The sequence below is a fragment of the Scyliorhinus torazame genome, chromosome 1 (assembly GCF_047496885.1).
Source record: "Scyliorhinus torazame isolate Kashiwa2021f chromosome 1, sScyTor2.1, whole genome shotgun sequence".
Taxonomy (NCBI): Eukaryota; Metazoa; Chordata; class Chondrichthyes; order Carcharhiniformes; family Scyliorhinidae; genus Scyliorhinus; species Scyliorhinus torazame.
Genome location: NC_092707.1, coordinates 126,083,794 through 126,111,734, shown reverse-complemented (window position 1 = coordinate 126,111,734; position 27,941 = coordinate 126,083,794). Strand labels below are relative to the sequence as shown.

At 48.0% G+C, this 27,941-nt stretch overlaps 1 long non-coding RNA gene and 3 other non-coding genes across 6 annotated transcripts; all 4 read left to right on the top strand.

Annotated features, from left to right (window-relative positions):
* The first annotated feature begins 18 nt into the window (after window positions 1-18).
* Window positions 19-27,941, top strand: LOC140411923 (uncharacterized). Of its 3 annotated transcripts, none has more exons than XR_011941150.1 (7): window positions 19-338; window positions 727-791; window positions 1,293-1,349; window positions 1,795-3,080; window positions 18,157-18,308; window positions 20,692-20,777; window positions 27,618-27,941. It is a non-coding gene; the product is annotated as an uncharacterized lncRNA (long non-coding RNA). The 3 variants fall into 3 exon arrangements; XR_011941144.1 differs by having other exon boundaries at window positions 18,157-18,342; XR_011941138.1 differs by lacking the exon at window positions 18,157-18,308.
* Window positions 408-553, top strand: LOC140430715 (small nucleolar RNA SNORA16B/SNORA16A family). The gene has a single exon (XR_011949512.1). It is a non-coding gene; the product is annotated as a small nucleolar RNA SNORA16B/SNORA16A family (small nucleolar RNA).
* On the top strand, window positions 1,069-1,204 carry LOC140430758 (small nucleolar RNA SNORA44). The gene has a single exon (XR_011949533.1). It is a non-coding gene; the product is annotated as a small nucleolar RNA SNORA44 (small nucleolar RNA).
* On the top strand, window positions 1,649-1,721 carry LOC140430814 (small nucleolar RNA SNORD99). The gene has a single exon (XR_011949554.1). It is a non-coding gene; the product is annotated as a small nucleolar RNA SNORD99 (small nucleolar RNA).

Here is a 27,941-nt window from a genome sequence, read left to right as displayed (position 1 = left end):
TCAGCCTATAATAGGCCGGCGCGCCTCCTGTCCGGTCTTTCATTTCTGTCCGGCATCATGGTGGTGGGTTGGCTGGAAGATGCAATCCAGCACCATCCGTTACTTTATTCTACTAACGCCTTAAAATTGCCTTGAATGCTTTTCTCAGATGTGACTTGAGTAGTTTTTGTTTTCGATGTGGTTTGTTCGGGGCAATTACTTCCCCTTCTTTCCCCCCATCCATCCATCCACCTAACGGGGGTGAATGTCCTGTTTTATGGACCAGGCCCTGATTGAGTTTTGCACTTCGCTACCGGGAGTAGGATGTGTTACCGGAGGATGTGCTACCTGGGGAGGATGTAAGTCATTCTCTGTTCTGCTTTGCCGTTGGAGATGTGGGTGGCTTTCCTGTGGCGACCTTTCGAAAGACGGGCCCTGATCGAAGCCACGTGGAGCTAACCCTGTAGCTCATGTGGTCAAAGCAGGCGCCCAGATTGAACTTTATTTCCATTGACGGTCGCTGCTCAGTTTTATTGATGTAACTGATTCAGCAACATATTCATGGAAAACAGTGTTAATACCTTTTTTTTAGATTAGAGTTAATAACACGTGAGCCGTGTTGGATGTTCTTTCCGAATGCTATTTTGTTTGGTGCAAGATGTAGTTGTATTTGTTTCAGATGTTCTTTTGTACCCACTGTTTCCCTGACATTTTTGACCTTTGTGCCTTAATTATCTTGTATTACAGATGTATTGTTGCAATACATTGACTCCTGTTTGGCCGCCTGCTTTGAGCAGCATTAACTCTTCCAGGTAAAGTTTCAAATATTGCAATAAGTACTGTGAATATTATTAACTCGTTCCTCGTGCACCATAAATGACTTACTAAATGAAAGATAGTATTAACTCATTCCTCGTGCACCATAAATGACTTACTGCACTGTACAGTCACTATCTTTCATTTAGTAAGTGCTGATGGTAACTATTTTCTATTGCTAATCGATTTGTAACAATTAGCTCATGACTTGGAGGGGGAAGTGAAATCGCACTTATTTCACTCCAGTGGCATAGACCTGATGTAGCCATCTTGATGCATGGTAACCAAGAACTGCAGCTTCACAGTTGGTAGTTGTGGATTCTCCAATGGCATGCAAGAGAAAATTGGAGAGACTTTGACAGCATTGGTCCTGTATTACCTCTGATTGTCACTCTACTCTCCTACATCTTCTGGCATTAACTGTCGGAATCTTCTGATTACTGAGTCTGACTGGATCTTGTGTACATAAATTGACTGAGTTTTGTATTTCTTTGCAGAGCCCCTCAGATTGGCTGTTTCTGATGCTTTCCTGTTGTAGATGACAATGCCTGCAGGTAGGTTTAACTTGTGTGCTGGATCTGGGCTGGTGGTGATTTTTCCATTCAATTAAAGCACTCTGCTAATATTGGAATGTTAATTGTGGTGATAAGATGCATGGTAAAGCTTGTTTTAGTGTTCAATAAATTATTTCTGGCAAACTTGAACAACATGCTAGTTAAATATCCTCCACCCTTTCCCATGAGATTTGTTCATCAAGCTTGTGGTCAGTGACGGAGGTAGAGCAGAATTAATCAACTGCAGTCTCGTCTGGATTTGTTCTGTGGTGGTCAGGAGTTGGTTAAGATATTACAATGCTGATCAATGATGATGACTCCTATATTGTGGACTGTAGGATGATGCTTGCGGATATGGGACTGAGATCAGTGGTGTTGTGATGTAATTGGTTTTTGAAAGTAGTTTGAGGCTATTTCATTGTGGGTTTTTTGGGTCTGCTTACAGGTGCAGTGATCTCCATTGAAAATTGTGCTGCTCTTGAAAACCTTGAAGCATCACCACCCTGGAATATTTGACTCTGACGTTTCAACTTGATTCTGTATTGGTCTACTAGTGTACTAATAAAGCAAGTCTTTTGGTTATAGATTGCATTCATGTGACTTGTTAATGAAATGTTTTGACTTGCAAAACTAGCTAGGTTTTGTTGCTGAGGACTGGTCAATGGACAGGGTTGCATACAAGAACAAAGAAACGAACAGCACAGGAACAGGCCCTCCAAGCCCACGCTGACCATGCTGCCCGTTTAAACTGTCTACACTTCCGAGGTCCATATTTCTCTATTCCCATCCTATTCACATATTTGTCAAGATGCCCCATAAATGGGGAGGGAGAGTCTCTGACTATCCACTCTGTCTATGCCCCTCATAATTTTGTAGGCCTCTTATCAGGTTGTCCCTCAACCTCCTTCATTCCAGTGAGAACAAACAGAGTTTATTCAACCTCTTGTCATATCTAATGCCCTCCAGACCAGGCAACATCCTGGTAAATCTGCACCCTCTCTAAAGCCTCCACATCCTTCTGGTAGTGTGGTGACCCCAATTGAACACTACTCCCAAGTGTGGCTTAACTAAGGTTCTATACAGCTGCAACATGACTTGCCAATTTTTATACTCCATGCCCCAGCCCATGCCATATTCCTTCTTGACTACCTTCCCCACTTGTGTTGCCCCTTTCAGTAACCTGTGGACCTGTACACCTAGATCTCGCTGGCTGTCAATGCTTGTGGATTCTACCATTTACTCTATTCCCTACCTGTATTAGACCTTCTAAAATGCATTACCTTGCATTAGTCTGGATTAAAACTCTACCTGCATCTCTCCGCCCAAGTCTCCAAATTATCTAAATCCTGCTGTATCCTGACAGCACTCAACGCTGTCTGCAATTCACCAATCTCCGTGTTGTCCGCAAACTTATTCAGACTAGTTACATTTTTCCTCCAAATATATCTATACTACGAACAACAAAACGTCCCAGCACTGATCCCTGCGGAACATCACTAGTCACAGCCTCCACATCAGAAAAACATCCTTCCATTGCTGCTACTCTGCCTTCCAAGGTCTAGCCAGTTCTGTGTCCAGCTTGCCAACTCACCTCTGATCCTGTGTGACTTCACCTTTTTACCAGTCTGCCATGAGGGACCTTGTCAAAGGCCTTACTGAAGTCCATGTAGATGACGACAACCACTGCCCTACCTGCATCAATCGTCTTGATCTCGCAAATCTCTTTATCAGGTTAGTAACATTGAGAACTGAATTTGGTTTTAATCCTTGCCCACCCCAAGTGAGCCAAAACAAGGCAAAGTTTTTAAATATATTTTAATTCAAATTTTTACATTTTCAACAAAACCCCCTTACAGAAAAAAGAAAAACAAAGAACACATAGTAAACATCTTACAACTACATCACAAATTCCCCCAATATACAAACCCCCCCCCCCCATTAAGCTAACAATAAACACAAAGTACACCCCCCCCCCCCTCCAGGTTGCTGCTGCTGACCATCTCCTACCACTCCGCTAGAAAGTCTAGGAACGGGTGCCACCGCCTGAAGAACCCTTGCACAGACCCTCAAGGCAAATTTTACCCTCCAATTTAATGAATCCTGTCCCAGGCTTCCACGCTTGGGGGCCTCGCATCTTTCCACGAGCAGAATCCTCCGCCGGGCTACCAGGGACGCAAAGGCCAGAATACCGACCTCTTCGCCTCCTGCACTCCTGCTTGTCCAATACCCCACATAGTGCTAACCCCAAGCTCGGCTTAGCCCGGGTGTTCACCACCTTAGCAACCGTCCTCACAACACCCCTCCAGAACCCTGTGCAGAACCTTAAATTGTATCAGGCTAAGCCTGGTGCAAGAGGAGAAGAATTAACCCTACCCAGGTGTCCGCCCACGTACCCTCGTCTTATCTCCTCCCCAAGCTCCTCTCATTTACCCTTTAACTCCTCCACAGAGGTGTCCTGGTAGATCGCCGAGACCTTGCCTTCTCCAACCCACATCCCGAGAGCACCCTATCCTGGAACTCCCTCACCTGCCGTCTTACAAAACTCCCTTACCTGCATGTACCTGAAGGCATTTCCGAGGGGGAAGCCTGAATTTTCCCTCCCAGCGCCCCAAGGCTCGCAAACGTTCCATCTATAAACAGGTCCCCCATCCTTTTAATTCCTGCCGTGTGCCAGCTCAGGAAGCCTCCATCCATTCTCCCTGGGACGAACTGATGGTTCTCTCGGATCGGGGACCAAACCGAAGCCTCTACCTCACCCCTGTGGCCTCTCCACTGTCCCCAAATTTTCAAAATCGCTGCCACCACTGGACTTGTGTACCTTGGCGGCAGCGGTGCTGTCACCAGCGCGCTCAGGACTCAAAGAACAAAGAAATGTACAGCACAGGAACAGGCCCTTCGGCCCTCCAAGCCCGTGCCGACCATACTGCCCGACTAAACTACAATCTTCTACACTTCCTGGGTCCGTATCCTTCTATTCCCATCCTATTCATATATTTGTCAAGATGCCCCTTAAATGTCCCTATTGGCCTCTGCCTCACTACCTCCTCCGGTAGTGAGTTCCAGGCACCCACTACCCTCTGCGTAAAAAACTTGCCTCGTACATCTACTCTAAACCTTGCCCCTCTCACCTTAAACCTATGCCCCCTAGTAATTGACCCCTCTACCCTGGGGAAAAGCCTCTGACTATCCAAAAATAGACAAGGTCTAAAGAAAAACAAAAATACTAGACAATCTTAGTAGGTCTGACTGCATCTGTGGAGAGAGAACAGAGCTAACGTTGAATCTTAATGTTTACAAAGAGTCAGCAAGACTCAAAACATTAGTCTCCTTCCCGCTCTCCACTTATGCTGTCAGACCCTCTGAAATTGTCCATTTTTATAGTAATGTGCTTTTATCCAAGGGTCTAAACAAACTGCTCTTATCAAAGAGAGACATGACTTGAATTTCAGACCTGTTTTTCTCTGCACGTTATATCATTCATAAAACAGGAGAAATCATTCAAAAACAGGAGAAAGTTTACAGAATACAACAAGATGGTCCATACTAAATATCTACGCAGTATTGTCCTGATTACCAAATTCCATTGACAAATAGCTAGATACTATGGCAATGTGGCAAGCATTGCATGAAACTTCCTTTATTTTCACAGTCTATTAATTTTATCCATCTCAGATGGATGACAAATCAGTAAACTTCATCGGGATTTAACCACAGAACCTTCTGGCTTTGAACCAGGACCTTGAACCAACTTGGCTACCCAACGTTCCCGAATTCAAGTCGCCAGGGTCCTATGTTTGATCCGGTTCTGGGTAACTGTCTGTGTGGGGTTTGTACATTCTCCCCGTGTTTGCGTGGATTTCGCCCCCACAACCTAAAGATGTGTAGGGTAGGTGGATTGGCCAATGCTAAACTGTCCCTTAATTGGAATAAATGAATTGGGTACTCTAAATATAATAAAAGAAATATAACGTGGGTTGTCGCCAGATTGCTAGCTGGGCTCGAGTGATTTGGATAACTTGCCATTGCATTTTCTGTTCTCCCTCCTTAGGGATAACATATATATATATATTTTTAAAAAAAATTTAGATTACCAATTATGGGGCAATTTAGTGTGGCCAATCCACCTACTCTGCACATTTTTGGGTTGTTGGGGGCAAACCCCACGCAGACACTGGGAGAATGTGCAAACTCCACACGGACAGTGACCCAGAGCCGGGATCGAACCTGGGACCTCAGCGCCGTGAGGCAGCTGTGCTAACCACTAGGCCACTGCCCTCGGGATAACATATATAAACTCCCACTTTAAAAGCTGTTCACCTTAACCTGTACTAAAATTACAATCTGACACAATCTGAATAAACCGAGTTTATTCAACCGCTCCTCATAGCTTATGCCCTCCATACCAGGCAACATTCTGGTAAATCTCTTCTGCACCCTCTCTAAAGCCTCCACATCCTTCTGGTAGTGTGGCGACCAGAATTGAACACTATACTCCAAGTGTGGCCTAACTAAGGTTCTATACAGCTGCAACATGACTTGCCAATTCTTATACTCAATGCCCCGGCCAATGAAGGCAAGCATGCCGTATGCCTTCTTGACTACCTTCTCCACCTGTGTAGCCCCTTTCAGTGATCTGTGGACCTGTACTCCTAGATCTCTTTGACTTTCAATACTCTTGAGGGTTCTACCATTCACTGTATATTCCCTACCTGCATTAGCCCTTCCAAAATGCATTACCTCACATTTGTCCGGATTAAACTCCATCTGCCATCTCTCTGCCCAAGTCTCCAGACAATCTAAATCCTGCTGTATCCTCAGACAGTCCTCATCGCTATCCGCAATTCCACCAACCTTTGTGTCGTCTGCAAACTTACTAATCAGACCAGTTACATTTTCCTCCAAATCATTTATATATACTACAAAGAGCAAAGGTCCCAGCACTGATCCCTGTGGAACACCACTGGTCACAGCCCTCCAATTAGAAAAGCATCCCTCCATTGCTACCCTCTGCCTTCTATGGCCTAGCCAGTTCTGTATCCACCTTGCCAGTTCACCCCTGATCCCGTGTGACTTCACCTTTTGTACTAGTCTACCATGAGGGACCTTGTCAAAGGCCTTACTGAAGTCCATATAGACAACATCTACTGCCCTACCTGCATCAATCATCTTAGTGACCTCCTCGAAAAACTCTATCAAGTTAGTGAGACACGACCTCCCCTTCACAAAACCGTGCTGCCTCTCACTAATACGTCCATTTGCTTCCAAATGGGAGTAGATCCTGTCTCGAAGAATTCTCTCCAGTAATTTCCCTACCACTGAAGTAAGGCTCACCGGCCTGTAGTTCCCGGGATTATCCCTGCCACCCTTCTTAAACAGGAACAACATTGGCTATTCTCCAGTCCTCCGGGACATCCCCTGAAGACAGCGAGGATCCAAAGATTTCTGTCAAGGCCTCAGCAATTTCCTCTCCAGCCTCCTTCAGTATTCTGGGGTAGATCCCATCCGGCCCTGGGGACTTATCTACCTTAATATTTTTTAAGACACCCAACACCTCGTCTTTTTGGATCACAATGTGACCCAGGCTATCTACACCCCCTTCTCCAGACTCAACATCTACTACCAATTCCTTCTCTTTGGTGAATACTGATGCAAAGTATTCATTTAGTACCTCGCCCATTTCCTCTGGCTCCACACATAGATTCCCTTGCCTATCCTTCAGTGGGCCAACCCTTTCCCTGGCTACCCTCTTGCTTTTTATGTAAGTGTAAAAAGCCTTGGGATTTTCCTTAACCCTATTTGCCAATGACTTTTCATGACTCGTGCCCACACCTCCAGTCTCTTCCACGCCACCCCCTCCATTACCCACTTGCGTATCATTGCCACATTGGCAGCCCAGTAGTACCCACACTGATTAGGCGACGCTAACCCTCTCCCTACTCCGTTCCAGAAACACCCTTCTCAACCTCTGTCTTTTTCGCCCACACAATCCCATAATGCTCCTGCTGACCCGCTTAAAAAAGGCCTTCGGGATCAGGATGGAATACAAAAAGGAACCTTGGGAGCACTCATTTTCACCGACTGCACCCTACCCCCCCAGGAAGAGTGGCAGCATATCCCACCTTAAACTCCTCCATGTGCTCCACCAGTCGCGTCAATTTGAGCTTGTGTAGGGCCCCCCAAGCTCCTGGCCAACTAGATCCCCAGGTACCGAAACTCCTTCCCGCCCTCTTCAATGGAAGCTTGTCTATCCCCCTTCCCTGCTCCCCTGGGTGTACCATGAAGAGCTCACTCTTCCCCACGTTGAGCTTATATCCGGAAAAGTTCCCAAACTCCCTGAGGATCCGCATCACCTCCTGTATCTCTCCCCCCCCCCCCCCCCCCCCCAATTGGGTACGCCACATACAGTAACAGGTCATCGGCATACAACGATACCCGGTGTTCTTCCATCTTCCCCATCCCTCCCTGGACCAGCCCCCTCCAGTTCCTGGACTCCCTCAAAGGCTCAATTGCCAATGCAAGGGGGATAGGGGGCACCCCTGCCTTCCCTTCAGAAAACCCGTCTGGTCCTCGTGAATCACCTCCCGGATACCGTCCTCAATTCTGGTAGCCAACAACTTCGTTAACCGCTTCGCGTCCACGTTTGAGGAGCGAGATTGGCCTATACGACCCACACTAATGGGTCCTTGTCCCGCTTCATGATCAGCGCCCTGGACATTGTCGGGGGTAGGCCCCCCTCCCCGCCTCATTGAAAGTCCTCACTAGTAGAAGGCCCAGCAGGTCCATGTACTTACGGTAAAATTCCACTGGGAACCCATCTGGCCCCGGTGCCTTCCCTGCCTGCATATTCCCCAGCCCCTTAGTCAGCTCCTCCAGCCCTACTGGTGCCCCAAGCTCAGCCATCTGCTCCTCCACCCTCAGGAACCTCAGCCAACCCAAAAATCGACGCATCCCCCCCCCCCCCCCCCCCCATCTCCCGTCGGGGGCTCAGACCTATACAGCCCCTTATAAAAGTCTCTAAATACCCCATTTATTCCCACTGCACTCCGCACTGTGTTCCCCCTTTATCCCTATCTCCCTCACTGCCTCCCGCTTCTGCAGCTGGTGTGCCAACATCCAACTAGCCTCCCTGTACTCACCGCCCCTTGTGCTTTCCTCCACTGCACCTCTGCCGCCTTGGTGGTCAACAGGTCGAACCTGGCCTGGAGGCTTCATTGCTCCTTGAGCCATCCCTCCTCTGGCACCTCCTATCCAAAATCTCCCCAACCAATCTCCCTCTCTCCTCTCCTTCTGGGCCCTAGTGGAGATTAGCTTTCCCCTAATTAACACCTCTCAGACCACCCCCACCTGCACCTCCTCATTATCATTAGCCTCTAGATAGCTTTCAATGCACCCCCGGATCTGCCTGCTCACCACCTCATCTGCCAGCAAGCCCACATCCAGGTGCCACAGCGGGCATTGGTCCCTCTCCTCCCCTAGCTCCAGCTCCACCCAATGTGGGGCATGGTCTGAGATGGCTATGGCCGAATACTCCGTGTCCTCCACCCTCTGGATTAGTGCCCTACTCATAACGAAGAAGTCTATCCGGGAGTAGGCTTTATGGACGTGGGGGAAAAAAAGAGAATTCCCTGGCCCCCAGCCTGACAAACTCCTCCCATCTGGTCCATAAACCCCCTCACCCCTCCTCTCCCCCCCCCCCCCCCCCCCATTATCAAGCTCCCTGCCTCCAAGTCCGGAATCCGGCCCAACATGCGCCGCATAAATCCGGCACCGTCCTAATTCGGGGCATATACATTCACTAATACCACTCGCACCCCCTGCAGCTTACCACTCATCACATACCTACCTCCATTGTCTGCCACAATGTTCAGCGCCTCAAACGACACCCGCTTCCCCACCAAAATCGCCACCCCTCTATTCTTTTTATCCAACCCCAAATGCAAAACCTGCCCTACCCACCCCTTTCTCAGCCTAACCTGATCTGCTACCCTCCAAGCGTCTCCTGGAGCATAACCACATCTGCCTTCAGTCCCTTCAGGTGTGCGAACACACGGGCCCTCTTGACTGGCCAATTCGGGCCTCTCACATTCCAAGCTATCAGCCGGATCAGGGGGCTCCCCCCCCCCCCCCCCCCCCCCCCCTGCCGATTAGCCAGCCATGTGCCCGCGCCTCCCGCACTCTCCAATCCCCCCAGCGGCAGACCCCCGCCCCGAGTCTCTGGCCGAGCTCCAGCTCTCCTTCGGCCAATGCAGCAGCGACCCAGTCTCTACCCTCTTTTTCTCTCTCTTTCCCCCCCCCCCCCCCCCCCAGCTGCGTTGCTCCTCCCATAGCACTCCTGTAAGTCAGCTGACTCCTGACCCCACCACTCCATCGACCCCCCCCCCCCCCCCCCCCCCCCCCCACTTAGAACCATTCCAACCACCGATGCCCACACTCTCTCAAAACCTCCACTTGGAACCATTTCACCCTATCCCACCCAGCACCCAAGGAAACAGTACAGAATGGAACATCCCCCAAAGCACAGTAACCACAGTTTTTCTTTCCCCCATCTCCCGCGACATCCTCTCAGTCCATGTCCAACTTTTCGGCTTGGATAAAGGTCCTTGCCTCCTCCGGCGTCTCAAAGTAATGGTGCCGGTCCTTAAACGTGACCCACAGTCATGCCAGCTGCAGCATCCCAAATTTCACTCCCTTCCGATGCAGAAACCGCCTTAGCCCGATTGTACCCAGCCCTCTTCCTGGCCACTTCCGCGTTGCAGTCCTGGTATATACGGACCTCTGCATTCTCCCACCTGCTGCTCCGCTCCTTTTTTGCCCATCTTAGGACACACTCCCTGTCCACCAAGCGGTGGAACCGCACCAATACCACCTGCGGTGGCTCGTTAGACTTGGGCCTCCTCGCCAGGACTCGGTGGGCCCCATCCAGCTCCAGGGGCCTCGGGAAGGCACCCGTGCCCATCGAAGTGTTCAGCATCCCACCCCTCCACTCCCTCCGGGAGACCCAGAATCCGCAGATTCTTCCTCCTCGACCGATTCTCCATGTCTCAAACGTCTGCCATTTCTTATGCAGCGCCTCTACCTTCACCGGCAGGGCCAATGTCTCGCCCTCATTCTCAGAGGCCTTCTGCCGCACCTCCCGAATCGCCGCCCCTTGGGCGTTCTGGGTCTCGACCAGCTTGTCGATCGAAGCCTTTTAATCTCAAAGTCCATGAAGCAGCGCTTGAGAAACTCCTGCTCTTGCGAACACTGCGCCCAAGCTGCCTGGTCTCCACCCGCCGCCATCTTTGTTTTCCTCCCTTGCACTTTTCGCTGCACCAAAATCACTTTTTTGACCGCTCCACTCCTGGTCCAATCCATTCCGTGCCGGGGAAATCGTACTGTCACCTTCCCACACTGGGAACCGTCGAACAAATGCCGCTGGGGCCCCTAAAAAGAGCCCAAAAGTCCATTTCTGGCGGGAGCTGCCGAACGTGCGACTTAGCTCAGCAGAGCAGCAACAGGAAGTCCAAAGCAAGGCAAAGTCTGGACGGACTGATGTCACAGTTATTACAAAGTGAGGGCATTTGGCCAAAAAGTGAGTTGTTAAACCTGGTGAAGCCACAACACAGGACAACTGGGGTAGCACAGTGGTTAGCCTTGGTGCCAAGGACCCAGGTTTAATTCTGATAATGTCTGGATTTGCTCTTCCTCCCATAGTCCAAAGATATGCAGGTTTTGGTGGATTGGCTGTGCTAAACTGTCCCTTGGGGTGGGGTTCGCTGGAATAGGTCAGGCATTGGGCCTCGGTAAAATAGTCTTTCGAAGGGTAATGCAGACTCTATTGTACTATAGGAATTCTGATTCTATGATGCTTGTATGCCAAACAGCATAAGTAGCAAGTGATAGAACTAAGTGATCCCACAATCTAAGCTCTGCAGTCTTTTCTTTATAAATTTAAGTACCCAATACATTTTCTTTTCCAATTAAGGGGCCTACATATCTTTGGGTTGTGGGGGCGAAACACACGCAAACACGGGGAGAATGTGCAAATTCCATACGGTCAGTGACCCAGAGCCGGGATCAAACCTGGGACCTCGGTGCCGTGAGGCAACCGGGCTAACCCACTGCGCCATTCACTCCATGTGATATCAAGAAACAGTTGAAGGTGCTGGATACTGTAAAGACAATATTCTGGCAATAGTACTGCAGACTTGTGCTCCAGAACTAGCCAAGCTGTTCCAGTACAACTACAACAGTGGCATCTACCCAGCATTGTGGAAGAGTTCCGAGCTATGACTTGTCTACAAAAATCAAGACTAATCCAACCCAACCAGTTACTGCTCTGCCTACTCTCAATTAGTAAAGTGTCAGCAAGTGGCATTTACTTAGAAATGGCCTGCTCATTACAGCCTTGATTCAAACATGGACCCAAGAGCTGAACTCCAGAGGTGAGGTGGGAGTAGCTGTCCCTGACATCAAGACAGCATTTGATCGAGGACGGCATCAAAAGAGGCCTTTCAAACAATGGAAATGGGGAAAATTGGTTTTAGTCTTGCGCTTCACAAAGGAAGATGGTTGTGGTTGTTGGAGGTCAGTCATCTCAGTCCTGGGACAACATTGCAGGAGTGGCTCAGGGTAATATCTTAGGCCCAACCATCTTTAGCAGCTTCATCAATGGCCATCCTTCTAACGTAAGGTCAGATGTGGGGATGTTCACTGATACTGGCACAATGTTCAGCACTGTTTGCAACTCTGACATTGAAGCAGTCCATGTGCAAATGCAGCAAGACCTGGACAATATCCAGGTTTGGGCTGACAAGTGGTAAACAACATTTGTGCCTCAAGTGCCAGGCAATGACCATCTTCAGTAAGAGAATCAAACCATCGCCCCTTGACATTCAATGGCATTACCATCACTGAATCCCCCATTATCAACAAACCACACCAGAAACGACTGGCCATGTAAATTCTATGGCTACAAGAGCAGGTCAGAGGCTAGGAATCCTGCAGCGCGTAACTCACCACCTGACTCCCCAAAGTCTGTCCATCAATACACAGTAGCAGCAGTGTGTATCATCTATAAGATGCACTGCAAGAACTCACCAAATCTCCTTGGGCAGTACTTTCCAAACTCACAACCACAGGGCCGAGTGGTGCAGTGGTTAGCACTGCTGCCAAGGCACTGAGGATCCAGGTTCGATCCCGGCCCTGGATCACTGAAGTTTGCAGGTTCTCCTTGTGTCGGTGTGGGTTTCACCCGCACAACCCATAAGATGCACAGGTTAGGTGGATTGGCCATACTAAGACAAGGGCAGCAGATACATGGGAACATCATTACTTGGAAATTTCCCTCCAAGTCCCTCACCATCCTGCCTTGGAAATATTTCACTGTTACTGGATCAAAATCCTGGAACTCCCTCCCTAACAGATATGTACCTACACCACATAGACTGTAGCAGTCCAAGAAGGCAGCTCATCACCACCACAATTAGGGATGGGCAACAAATGCTGGCCTTGCCAGTGAAACCCACATTCCATAAAAATGAAGCTGTGGTTCCATTGGTGGCATTAAGTCTCACTTCAGGATCACATATGCAAACCAATACACAGTACTGTGCTACGGAGGAGGATGTGCCCTGACCTGCATTTATCCTATCAACATGAGTGGTTTGAAATGTCCTGGGGTTGTGAAACAAACTAGATAGAACCAAATAAAAATTATGGCGCAGAAAGAAGCTATTCAGCCCATTGTGTGCCAGCCCAAAATGCTGCAAACCTTTTCTAGAAGATGTGAAACCTCAATCTGCAGTCTGTTACTGAAACAATATGGGATTACGGATAGAAAATTGGTAAATCGCCAGGAAGCAGAGTGCAGGGATATATGGGGCATTGTCAATTTCATAGGCTGTGACTACTGGGTTGTCATAGGGATCAGTTCTAGGCCTTTGGCTATTTGCCATCCTTTAATATTTATATGCTTTATCTTCCCAGAGTTTAATTAATTGCATTTAAATTTCCCTGTTGCCATAATGGGATTTAAACTCCTATCTCCTGATCATTAGACTAGGCTTCTGGATTACTAGACGGTAACATAATCACTATGCTACCATACCTTTGAACCTGAGATGAAACAAGAAAAATGAATGCACCTTATCCAGGCAACAGTCCAGTGTTAAAAAAATAAATTGGCAACACAATGTAGTTTTCCATTTGTGTATCACTGATGGAAGGTGTATTGTTATCAGATCAATTAGATTACATTTTGTTTGCTAAATTACTCCAATTTCCTATTTCAGAATCAATTCTTATGATCGTACTTCAATTTTCTATAATGAGAATCTTTATAGGCCATATGTGATGTAAGGAGAGTTGAATTGTCTGAAAAGCTCAACAGTAAAATGGCACCTAAGGATTTTATGAATAGGGTTGCAAGGGTCGTAGCACAGTGATTAGCACTGTTGCTTCACAGCGCCAGGGACCCGGGTTCGATTCCCAGCTTGGGTCACTGTCTATACGGAGTCTGCATGTTCTCCCTGTGTCTGCTTGGCTTTCCTCTGAGTGCTCCGGTTTCCTCCCACAGTCCAAAGATGTGCGGGTTAGGTTGATTGGTCACACTAAATTGCTCCTTGGTGTCCAAACGTTAGGTTGGGTTGCGGGGATGGGATGGAGGTGTGGGCTTTGGTAGGGTCCTCTTTCTGGGGCAGTGTGGACTCGATGGGCCGAATGGCCTATGACTCTGTTCCCCAGAAACTTCCAATCTACAGTTGTTTTCAGAATGTAGTAAATGATATCCTCAGGATGGTCAATGCCAGTAAGTTAAGACACATAAAGGGCAGCACGGTAGCATTGTGGATAGCACAATTGCTTTACAGCTCCAGGGTCCCAGGTTCGATTCCGGCTTGGGTCACTGTCTGAGCGGAGTCTGCACAACCTCCCCGTGTGTCCGTGAGTTTCCTCCGGGTGCTCCGGTTTCCTCTCACAGTCCAAAGATGTGCAGGTTAGGTGGATTGGCCATGATAAATTGCCCTTAGTGTCCAAAATTGCCCTTAGTGTTGGGTGGGGTTATTGGGTTATGGGGATAGGGTAGAGGTGTTGACCTTGGGTAGGGTGCTCTTTCCAAGAGCCGGTGCAGACTCGATGGGCCGAATGGCCTCCTTCTGCACTGTAAATTCTATGATAATCATGTTTCCAGGCTCTGAATCAATTTTTTTTAAAATTGCCAATCTAGAGCCACAGTAACAGGACAACATGAAAATCAAATAATTCCATTGGTCACGTGGCTGTCAAAATGTTGCCAAGAAGGAAATTCCATTCTTAACCATATCGCAGATAATTGGCTTCAGCTCGATGACCCTTTCTGGAAAACCTCCAAATCCTACTTTTGGTAGCCTGTTTTTTTTCTTCAACATAATGAGCATGGATGACTTGAATAATTCAGGGCAATATTTCTATACCTCAACACATAACAATCCACAAAAAACAGGACCAATCCAATTCTGCCAATTACCGCGCATCAGCCTACACAATCATTAGCAAAGTAATGCAAAAGGTTGTTGACAGGACTATCAAGCAACACTTATTCATCAAGTACTGCTCAGTGATGCTTGATTTGGGTTCTGCCAGGGTTAATTGGCTCCAGACATCATTACAGCTTGGTTCAGTTATTGATAAAAGAGCTGTATTCCAGGGGTGAGGTGAGAATGAATGCTGCTGGCAGCAATTTGTCTGAAGAGACCTAGTAAAATGGTAGCCGATGGGAATTATGGCTAGAATCATACCTAGCACAAAGAAAGACGGTTGTAGTTGTTGGAGGCCGATCATCTCATTCTCAGGAAATTGCTGCAAGAGCTCTTCAGTGTAGTGTCCAATTATCTTCAGCTGCTTTATCAATGATCTTTCCTCCATCATGAGGTCTGAATTCAGGATGTTTGCTGATTGCACACGTGTTCAGTTGAATGCGCAACGTCTCAGATACTGAAGCAGGCTGTGCCTACGTGCCGCAAGACCTGGACAACACTCAGGCTTGGGTGCAGAAGTGGCAATCTTTTCACCACATTTGTGCCAGGCAATGACCAAGAGAGAATCTAACCATCTCCCATTAGATTCCACGGCATTATTGTCAATGAATCCCAACTATTAACATTTTTTAAAAAAATCACTACATGTGGGCATTTTCGGCAAGGCCAACATTTATTGCCCATCCCTAAGCCCTGAAGAAGATGGTGGTGCGACATCTTAAACCACTGAAGTCCCATGTGGTGTAGGTATACCCACAAGGAAGTTCTTGAATTTTGTCCCAGCCGCAGTGAAGAATCAGTGATATAGTTCCAAGCCAGGATGATGTGTGACTTGGAGGGGAACTTGCAGATGGTAATGTTCCCATGTGTCTGCTTCCCTTGTCCTAGGAGGTCACAGGTTTGGAATGTGCTGTCAATGGAACTTTGGTGATTGCTGTAATGCATTTTGTAGATGGTACACACTGCTGCCATTGTGCTTCAGTGGTGGTGAGAATGAATTCTGAAGGTGGTGTATGGGATGCCAATCAAGTGGGCTGTTTTGTCCTGGATGGTGTCGAACTAATTGAACGTTGTTAGAGCTGCACTCACCAGGTAAGTAGAGAGTATTCATCACAATTCTGACTTGTGCGTTATAAATGTTGGACAGGCTTCTGGAAGTAAGGAGGGGAGTTACCACATTCTGCAAAATTGACGTTTCACATTCTCCTCGTGTCTCACCCCCACAACCCAAAGATGTGCAAGATAGGTGGATTGGCCTCGCTAAATTGGCTCTTAATTGGAAATAAATAATTTTAAAAATAATTCACAGCATCTAGTTGGATTTATTGTCACATTTACCGAGGTACGGTGAAATGTATTGCTCTGCATACAGTGCAGACAGGGCGTTTCGTACATGAAAGACATAGAACATACAATAAATACACAATATAAATACATAGATATAGACATTGGGTAAAGCATACGGAGTGTAATGCTACTCAGTAGGGAAGATGCGCCGAGAGATCAGTTCAGTCCATAAGAGGGTCAATAAGGAGTCTGGTAACAGCAGGGAAGAAGCTGTTTTTAAATCTGTTAGTGCATGTTCTCAGACTTTTGTATCTCCTGCCCAATGGAAGAGGTTGGAAGAGCGAATAACCCAGGTGGTAGAGATCTTTGATTATGCTAACCACTTTCCCAAGACAGCGGGAGGTATAGACAGAGTCAGTGGATGGGAGGCGGGTTCGCATGATAGATTGGGCTGTGTTCATGACTCTCCGTAGTTGGCACAGTGGTTAGAACTGCTGCTTCACAGCTCCAGGGTCCCGGGTTCAATTCCGGCCTCGGGTGACTGTGTGGAGTTTGTACTTTCTCCCTGTGTCTGCGTGGGTTTCCTCCGGGTGCTCTGGTTTCCTCCCGCAGTCCAAAGATTTGCAGGTTAGGTGGATTGGCCATACTTAATTGCCCCTTAGTGTCCAAAAGATTGGGTGGGGTTACAGGGCTAGGGTGGAGGCGTGGGCTTAAGTGGGGTGCTCTTTCCAAGGGCTAGTGCAGACTCAATGGGCCGAATGGCCTCCTTCTGCACTGTAAATTCTATGATTCCTATTGTCTTAAGCCAAGCTGTTGCCATACCAAGCTGTGATGCAGTCAGATAGGATGCTTTCTATGGTGCATCTGTAAAAACTGGTAAGGGTTACTGTGAACATGCCGAATTTCCTTAGTTTCCTGAGGTAGCATAGGTGGTGTTGTGCTTTCTTAGTCATAGCATCAACGTGGGTGCACACCATCTCCACCTCGGCACCATTGATACAGACAGATGTGTGTACAATACTTCGCTTCATGAAGTCAATGACCAGCTCTTTAGTTTTGCTGAGGTTGAATGTTACTTGCCAATTATCAGCCCAAGCCTGAATGTTGTCCAGCTCTTGCTGCATATGGTCACCGTCTGCTGCAGTATCATGAATGGTGCTGAACATTGTGCAACATCCTAGGGATCACGATTAACTAGAAATGTAACCAGGCCAGCCATATAAGCACAGTGTTACAAGAGCAGGTCAGAGGCTGGGATTTCTGTGGTGAGTAACTTAGCTCCTAACTCCTCAAAGCCTATTCACCATCTGCGAGGTACAAGTCAGGAGTGTGATGGAATATTCTCCACTTGCCTGGATGAATGCAGCTCCCCAACAAACACGTAAGATGTTTGACACCATCAAAGACAAAGCAGTCTGCTTGATTGGCATCTGGCCCACCATATTAAAAATTTACTCCCTCCACCACCAATACACAATGGCAGCAGTTTGGACCATCCATGAGATGAATTGCAGCAACTTGCCGAGAATCCTCCAACATCTCCTTCCAAATCTGCAATCCCCACAATCTAGAAGACAAGGGCAGCAGATGTATGGGAACACCCCCACCTGCAAGATGATCTCCACGTCTCACATCATCCTATCTTGAAATTTTATCACCGTTCCTTAACTGTCACTGGTCAAAATCCTGGAACTCTCTTCTTCACAGCACTGTGGATGTTCCCTACACCACATAGACTGCAGCAGTTCAAGAAGGCAACTCACCACTACCTTGTCAAGAGCAATAAGGAATTGACAATAATGCACATATCCCTGAATGCATAAATGGATGCAACAAACTTTTTCTATTTCCCTTGGCTTTTTAATGATGGAATACTGTTTCTTGTTGCAATGAAAAAGTTTCCATATGGTGCAAAATATAAAAATTTATCATGAGAGAATAAAATTATAAAAGAGGATTGTTGTATTGATTTGAACCATTCAACCATCCCACATAATGACTGGCTGATGTTTGTTTGCAAAATACAGGATCAAAGCTGCAATCTTGTGCGTGACATATTGAAATTCCGAGCACTACTTTGACCCATTGGGTAATGATAACAGCAAAATCAACTGCCAACCGTTCGGAGCTGTGTACAGCTGTGTTATGAAGTCATTGTCGTTCACCTTGGAATATTGAAGTACTGCATCATGTCACTCTTATGTTTCTATAAAGTGAGCAATATTTTGCCTGGCTATTGCTGGTTGCACAATGATCAACTCCCCAATGCAAATGATCCCAAGTGGGCCATATTATTCAAAGTCCATTACCTAAACTCAGAAATACTAATGAGCTTTTAGCAAGGTCAATGGTTTGCTGCCCTGTACTCTGGATCATGTGCCCCAACTGGGACAAGATTTTCTTCTGAGAATTTGAATCAAATTCATGTGGAATGAACTCGGCTGCTACCACAAGCTGGCTTTCTGTGCAACTCAGCCGCACACAGTGCAAAACGCCTGGCATGTGAAGAAAATACTGACAGCATGGTGTGGCACTGCTGCCTCACAGCGCCAGGGAACGGGTTCGATTCCAGCCTTGACTGTGAAGTTTGTATGTTCTCCCCGTGTCTGTGTGCGTTTCATCCCACAGTCCAAAGAAGTGCAGGTTAGGTGGGGTTATGTGGGTAGGGCGGGGGAGTGGAACTAGGTAGAGTGCTCCTACAGAGGAGGGTTGGTACAGACTCGATGGGCCGAATGGCTTTCTTCTGCACTGTCGGGATTCTATGGTTCATTTGTCATTAAACAGAAGTACACACATTAGACATTGATTATATGCAGAGACATCAGATTGTGAAAAGATTAGAAAATGTGCAGATCTGCGGTGTTTCAACAGAATAACAGTGACGTATATTAATTTCAGATTATATTGGTTAAATATCTTGAGTGATTCTTTGTTTCTTTCCTGAAGAACTGACTCTTACATGATCATCCTGCCACAATGTGAGCTGCCCCTAGTACCTATCCCAAGAAACCAATCCTCACGTGTGTTCGGCTCATCTCTGAGAAATGGTCAATTGCTGTTGTCACTGAAGTATCGCCACCTCCTTCTCACCTGCCCTCCCCAATAGCCCTTCTTCCAATTCCCCCAACCACTGGGGCACTGAATGCTTGTATTTTGCAGTTTATCATCATCCCTTCTTTGCCCTTTCCAACTTCTGTACCTCAATCCTTTAGCCACCCAATTCCTGATCACTTTAGCTCTCCTCTCTGCCCACTATACTAGCTGCCATCATCAATGGGCAAGTTTCAGCAGGCAATATCTGGTCATGATATTTTTCAAAGTAACTCTTTGTGTTATGGGTATCAGGAGCAATGTTGGCATTTATTACCTTGCCTGGTTGGCCTTAGCAAATTGCTGATGAGTCACCTTTTTGAAACGTGACACCTTCTTCAATCCACATACATAGAATATACAGTGCAGAAGGAGGCCATTCGACCCATCGAGTCTGCACCAATCCACTTAAGCCCTCACTTCCACCTTATCCCCATAACCCAATAACCCCATCTAACCTTTTTGGTCACTAAGGGCAATTTATCATGGACAATCCACCTAACCTGCACATCTTTGGACTGTGGGAGTATTTTCTCAACACTGTTCGTCAGTGAGTTCTAGGATTTGGACCGAGTGACGATAAAAGAACAGAGATACACGCTCAATTCAGCATGTTTTGTGACTTGGAGTGAAATGTAGATTTGAAGGTGTGACCTTGCTAATGGTTGGACTGCTTTGGGAGGTGGTGCCTTAGCAAGTTACTGAAGTGCATTCTGTAGATAGTGCACATACACCACATAAGTTGGTGGGTGGAGTATTGATCACATGGAATCACAGAATTTACAGTGCAGAAGGAGGCCATTCGGCCTGTTGAGTCTGCACCAACACTTCGAAAGAGCACCCTACTTAAGCCCACACCTCCACCCTATCCCCGTAACCCAGGTACCCCACCTAACTTTTGGATACTCAGGGCAATTTACTGTGGCCAATCCACCTGACCTGCACATCTTTGGCCTGTAGAAGGGAACTGGAGAACCCAGAGGAAACCCATGCAGACGCGGAGAGAACATGCAGACTCCTCACAGACCATGACCCAGCGTGGAATGTCTTTTTTCAGCAATACTCAAGTTCTGATCTACCAGACGACTGACTCACATTGTCGTCTTTACTGCAACCTCGGGAATTTCTCTACACGCTCCACAAGTTCTCTCCTACATCTGTCTTCCATCGCACACCCTTTGGCTTAGAGATACTGGTTGGTGCCATTAACCAAAGGATAATTTTAAGCCACGTGGTAGAAAGTTTCAAAAAAAGATTTTGCTTTCTTTCTCTTGTCAGTTCTGGAATATTATCTCTATTTCTCTCTCCACAGATGTTGACGAGTATTTCCAGCATTTTCTGTCTTTATCCCAGCCAGCACGTTGATGCTGGACATGAGATCCTGTTATTCTTGGAGCATGTGGAGCAGCTGTCTTGAGTATTCACAAGTGATTATCTGGCTTAGGAGTGCTGGCATTGTGCTTCTTTTGCAGGTGCTCACGAAGGTTACAGATCCCCAAGCCTGATTGGATAGATGTGAGTGGTGGACCCGTCCACTGTCACCACTGGACCTTGCAAGGTACTTGGCCGACTTCTAATGAGAAAAACAAACATTGGTGTTCAGATATTATCTGTTGCCTGTACACTCAAAGGAAATGCCCAAAACGTAATGGAAAGATTTCTCAGGCTAATAAAAATGGAGATGTTGGACACATAAAAATATTGCCAAATTTATCAATATTTATTGCACATAATTGCCCAAGAGACAATCATATTTCTTTTATATAACAGCAGATTAAAACTAGATATTACAATCCAAAAATATGTGCAGGGTAGGTGGATTGGCCATGCTAAATTGCCCCTTAATTGGAAAAAAATAATTGGATACTCTAAAATGAATTTTTAAAAAAAAACCTAGATATTAAGCACCATGCTGGGCATGGTGGCTCAGTGGTTAGCACTGCTGCCTCATGGCACCAAGGACCTGGGTTTGAATCCTGGCCCTGGGTCACTGTCCTTGTGGAGTTTGCACATTCTCCCTGTATCTGCATGGGTCTCACCCCCGCAACCCAAAGATGTGCAGGGAAGGTGGATTGGCCATATTGTTTTCTTAAAACAGTAAAAAATATATACAAGGCCAAACGGTACAAACACTCATTTTGTGTTGGAGAAACAGGGTACCCTCCGCTCAGTACCAACGTAAGGGGAGGGGGAGGTAGGATACTCTGATTATTTAAACAGTTCACAACACAATTGTACAAAAAAACAAATGGCACAAGCACTAAACCTTGCGCTGGAGAGACCAGGTACCCTCGCCTCTGTACCAACAGAAGGGAAAGGAATGGTGGGGAGAGAGGGGAAAGGACTAAATTGCCCCTTAAGTGGAAAAAAAGAACTAGGCACTTTAAACTTATGAAAAAAAGGACACTGCTGTTGCCTGATTGTAGCAAAGAAAATGTTTCATTCATTTGATGACATTCCAAGAGTTATCAAGCTTACTTGAATTAGTTAAATGCTGCCACGAAAATAGCAGGTATTAATATCATACTCAGTTATTTCTGAGCTAATATTCCATTAGCTTCCTTAGAACTGGATATTTAAAAAATAATCTTGTGATGTGAGCAATGCTGGAATCTCCACATTTATTGCCCATGGAAAGATATTCTTGAACCGTTCCTTGGGCTGCAGCTATCCATGTGCTGCTGGTTCTCTCATGATGGTGGTCTGCAAAAAAATCCAGGATTCTGACCCAGTGATGATGAAGGAATGTACCGAGCACTTTAGAAAAATCTAGTCACACTTTAATGTACATCATCTTCATTCATATTAGTCGTAAGGACAGCCATAACAATAAAGACTCTTGGCTTGACAAACTACATGCAAGTGAGAGTCAGTTTAAAGCGCATTGCTGATGTAAAGGTCCTTCATGTTGATTTCCTTTATTTCCCCTTTCTTTATTATTTTGTCGTTATCATTTTGATCCATGGATGCTTTTAAAAAAATATATATATTTTATTCAGGCATTTTAATAAAAAACAAACTGAAGCAGAAGCAAAATAATATACCTCTCACCCCCCCTGCTCCCCACTCACGCCACCTCCTCCCGTCCTGCTTCCCCCATTTTAACACCCTTCCCCCCCCCCCTCCCCTCCCTTTGGCTGACCCCTCAATCCTCCTTAAAGAAGTCAACAAACGGCTTCCACCTCCGAGAGAACCAATCCACCGACTCCCTCAGGATGAACATGACCTCCAGCCTCAGGAACTCTGCCACACTCCTGCTTTCCGAAGCTCCGAGTCCCTCCATGCAAGTAAGATCCATCTCTGGGCTATCGGGGAGGAAAAGGCCAAGATGTCGGCCTCTCTCGCCCCCTGGATTCCCGGGTATTCCAACACCCCGAATATCACGACATCTGGACTTGAGGCCATCTTCACCCCCAGCACCTTGGACATTACATCCGCAAACCCCTGCCATAACCCTTTTAGCTTCGGAAATGCCCAGGACATGTGGATGTGATTCGCGGGCCTCCCCGCGCACAACCCACACCAATCTTCTACCCCTTCAAAAAACCTACTCATCCGCGCGCTACCTTCATATGTGCCCTATGAAGTACTTTAAACTGGATGATGCTTAGCCTCACACAACGAGGATGCATTCACCCTCCTCAGGTCCATGTCCCAGCCTCTATCTCCCCACCCGGCTCCTCCTCCCACTTCCGCTTTATATTCCTCACCACGGTCCCCTTCCAATCCATCAACTCCTTGTAGACCTTGGACACCTTCCCCTCCCCTAACTCCTTCGACAGCACCTTGTCTTGCAACCCCAAGGGCAGTAACCCAGGAAAGGACGGCACCTCGCTTTTCACAAAATCCTAATCCTGAAACTGTTCCCCCTGGGCAACTCATACTCTTCCTCCAGGTCCTCCAACTTCGCAAAGCTGCCCCCTACAAACAGGTCCCAAATCGCTCAATCCCTGCCTGCCGCCACCCCAGAAACCTCACATCCAGCCCCCCTGGTGCAAACCTATGATTATCACAAATCGGTACCCACACCAAGGCGCCCTCCAGTCCCAAATACTGCCCCCACACCCTCAAGGCCGACACTATCACTGGGCTCACGGAGTACTTGGCTAGCGAGAACGGCAAAACAACCCAGAGATCAGCGCTTTAACCTTTTTGATGGGTGGCACGGTAGCACAGTGGTTAGCACTGTTGCTTCACGGCACCAGGGACCCGGGTTTGATTCCCGGCTTGGGTCACTGCCTGTGCGGAGTCGGCAAGTTCTCCCCATGTCTGCGTGGGTTTCCTCCGGGAGCTCTGGTTTCCTCCCACAAGTCCCGAAAGACGTGCTATTAGGTGAATTGGACATTCTGAATTCTCCCTCAGTGTACCTGAACAGGTGCTGTAATGTGGCAACTGGGGGATTTCACATTGGAGTGTTAATGTAAGCCTAGTTGTGACACTAATAATGATTATTAATTTTACGAAGAACGACTTCGGGACAAAGATCGGGGGGGGGGGGGGGGTTTAAAATGCGAACAGGAACCTTAGCAGCACCGTCGGTTTTACTGTCTGCACCCGTCACGCCAACGACAGTGACAGTATATCCCACCTCTTGAAGACCCCCTTCATCTGCTCCACCAGCCGAGCCAAATTCAACTTGTGCAGCTCCGCCCAACCCCGCGTCACCTGGATGCCCAAGTATCTAAAACTCACCCCCACTGCCTTGAACAGGAACTCTCCACACCTCCTCTCCTGTCCTCTAGCCTCAATTGGGAACACCTCGCCCTTTCCCATGTTCAACCTGGAGAACCGGCCAAAGCCCTCCAAATCCCTGTAATGTCCCTGAGGCCACCCAATGGGTCCAAAATATATAACTAGGTCGACCGCGTACAGCGAAACTCTGTGTTCGACGACCCCCCTCCCTCGACTCTCTAAGTGCCATAGCCAATGGCTCTATAGCCAAGGCAAAAAGCAACGGGGAGAGAGGGCACCCCTGCCTCGTCCCGTGATGCAGCCCAAAATATCCCAAACTCACCAATTCGTTGGCACACTTGCGACCGGTGCCTTGTACAGCAACCAGACCCAGTCCACAAACCCCTGCCCGAACTGAAACCTCCCCAGCACCTCCCCAGATATTCCCACTCCACCCGGTCGAAATCCTCTCCGCGTCCATCGCCACTACCACTACCACCTCCACCTCCTGCCCCTTGGAGGCATCATAATCACATTAAACCGCCTCCTCACATTCGCCAACAGCTGTCTTCCTTTCACAAATCCCATTTGGCCCTCACCTATTACCCCTGGGACGCAGTCTTCAATTCACAAAGCCAACACCTTCGGCAGCCACTTGGCATCTATACTCAGTAGCGATATTGGATGGTACGATCCACACTGCTCCGGATCCTTGTTCTTTTTCAATAATAAAGAGATGGATGCCTGTGATAATGTAGTGGGGGGGATCCCCCCTCTCACCAGCCTCATTGTGTGCACTCACCAGCAGTGGCCCCAGGTCCCCCCCTGCCCAAACGTTTTATAAAACTCCACCGGGAACCCATCCGGGCCCAAGACCTATCCTGTCTACATTGCTCCCATACTCCCCATTACCTCCCTCAACCTGATGGGGCCCCCCATTCCCTGCACCAACTCCTCGTCGACCCTGGGAAACTACAACCATCAGGGAGCTGCCTCTGCACCCCCCCTATCCCGCCCGGCCGGGGAGTCTCGACTCATACAATCTCGTGGAGAAAGCTTCAAACACACCATTCACCCCCACCGGGTCCAAAACCACTCTTCCCGTCTCGTCCTTACTCTACCAATCTCCCTTGCCACCTCCAACTTCCGCAGCTGGTGGGCCAGCATCGTACTCGCCTTCTCACCATGCTCACATACTGGCCCTCTGGAGCTGCCCCACCGCTTTCCCCGTGGACACTAATCCGAACTCCATCTGGGGCCTCTGCCTCTCCCTCAACCCTGCCGCCGAATACCTTATGTCCACCCTCTGAATCTCTTCCACCTGCCTTGCCATCTCTGCCCTCCAACTATGCGCTCATATTGAAATAAACTCCCCCCGAACCACTGCCTTGAGTGCCTCCCACAGCGTGTCGGCTGTGACCTCTCCCGTGTCATTGAGCTCCACACCCGCTTGCACACCTCCTCATCCGCCAACAATCCCACATCCAGCCTCCACTGTGAGCCCCACTCATCCTTTCCTCAACCTTGTCTGATCCCCTATCTTTAAGTGCGTCTTTTGCAAAAAGGCCATGCCCGCCTTCAGACTCCTCAGGTGCACGAACACACGTAACTGCTTGACCTGCCCATTCAGGCTCCTCATGTTCCATGTGACCAGCCTGGTTGGGGAGGCCCCTGCCCCCTCCCCTGCCGATGAATCATATTCCTTTTTGGACCAGCCCCTAGCCCATGCCATGCGTCCCTCAGGGCTTACCCTTGGATGTCCTCCGTCATCACTGCCTATCCAGCTGCGCCACAGCACCCACACCCTTGTCAGCAACCCTCCCCCACCCCCCTCTCCCAAACAAAACTACAACCCCAACCCCCTCCCCTACTCCTATCCCATGACAACCCCCCACTGAACTCCCATTTACTAGCTCGCCCAGCTAGCATGGTGGCCCCCGGCCAAGGCCTCCGAACCCCCTGCCCTTCCCCCCCCCCCCAATTCCCCCCCCCCCCCCCATCCACGCTACCCCAAAAAACAGAAAAGGTGCACTCACCCTTGATATTCCCCCATGGCGGGACCTGTCCTCCAAACTCCCCGCCGTCAAAAGCAAAAGAACAGGGGAAAAGTTTCCCGAGAACAAAAAAAACCTCCTCCAAAGTTCAATGTCCTCATTCTCCTCTCAGTCCATTGTCCCTCATAAGCTCCATCGTCTTCTCTGGCCTGCCAAAATAATATTCACACTTCTGGAGAGCTACCCAGAGGCGGGCCAGCTTCAGCACTCCAAACTTCACCCCCTTCTTGACGAGGGCAGCCTTGACCCAATTAAACCCGTCTCTCCTCTTCGCCACTTCTGCACCCAGGTCTTGATACACCCGCAGCTCGTTCCCTTCCCAAATGCACTTCCTCATCTGCCTCGCCCACCGGTGAATCTTTTCTTTATCCAAAAAGCGGTGCAACCGCTCCACCATCGACCTAGGAGGCTCGCCTGCTTGGGGCCTCCTCATCAAGGCCCTGTGTGCTCGGTTGACCTCCAGGCCCCCCCCCCCCCCCCCATCAACTGCTCCAACGTTTTGGCTACGTAAGTGCCGCCTCCGCACCTTCAATGCCTTTGGGCATTCCCACAATCCTCAAATTTTCCCTTCTGGAGCGATTCTCCAGATCCTCCACTTCTCCTTCAGCCTCTTCTGGGTCTCCTGCATCACCCCCACCTCGGCCACCAACAAGGCCAACAGCTCCTCATGCTCCCCCATCTCCTTCTCCACTTTCTGGATCGCCTGGCCCTGGGACCCCAGCCTCTGCTCCACTCTCTCGATACCTGCTTTAACCAGCTCCACCACCTTGGCCAAGTTTCCAGGGCCCCCTTCCTCTACTGGCTGAACTTACGCATTCAAAATTTCCACCAACTGCTCCGTTGACCATTGGGCGGGCAGAACGGACCCTTTGCCCTCCGCCACCTTTACCTGTGGCACACCACAAAGACTCTCCTGTTCCAACAGCTCCTTTCTTCTCATCGCACTCCTAATTATTGGATCCATCCACCCACAAGGGGCTAGTTTAGCTCTCTGGGCTAAATCGCTGGCTTTTAAAGCAGACCAAGGCAGGCCAGCAGCACGGTTCAATTCCCGTACCAGCCTCCCCGAACAGGCGCCGGAATGTGACGACTAGGTCACAGTACTGCTTTTCACAGTAACTTCATTGAAGCCTACTCGTGACAATGAGCGATTTTCATTTTCATTCATTTTTTCATTTCATTTCATCCACCAACCACACCAGAGGAGTTACACCTTCTCCAGGTACTCCTCTTTCCATCCAAAATTTTGCCCTTCAGACGGGGAAAGAACCAAAAAATACCACCTTGAGCGGGAGCCACCAAATGTGTGACCGCTCACTCCATGGCCACCACCGGAAGTGATGGATGCTTAATGGACATGTATCTTTAAGTCAAGTAGCAAGGAGAATGAGAAATTCAAAAAGTTGAAACATACTATATGGTGCTAGTTTTAGAGCAACAGAACTCATACATTGTGGCACCCGAGAGAAGGGGTGGGTATCAGCTTGATTGTTTGGCTGGTGTCCAATGAATTGGCCCAAAGGCTGTATTCTGCCCAGTAACAGGTAGTGATTGGGTCCTCCTCGAGTAGAGTGATTTCCAGAGACTCAAGGAAAGCAGAGTTGAAACATGGACACTGAGGGTAAAGGACCCCCTCTCTCTCTCTCTCTCTCACTCACTCTTGTCTTCTCCAGAAAAGCTGCTGTATTTCTGAAACTACAGACACTTGAATGAATCTACAAATGAAAACCTTGAACTGAAAGCGAAGTTTGAAGAGAAGAGAGATGCTGGAAACGACCATCTGAAACAAAGACTATTATCTTTTTACTTTTATCCTTATTTTTACACCCCTTTTCTCCCTTCTGTGTTTGACTGTCATGTGTGTGTGTATATAGAGGGCGGAGAGAGTTTAAGTGTGTGGGGAGTAGGAATTAGATAATTGTTAACCCGTTATATTTGCTGCATATTTAGTAGTAGTTACTATTATTAATAAACTTATATATGTTTGTATTTACAAA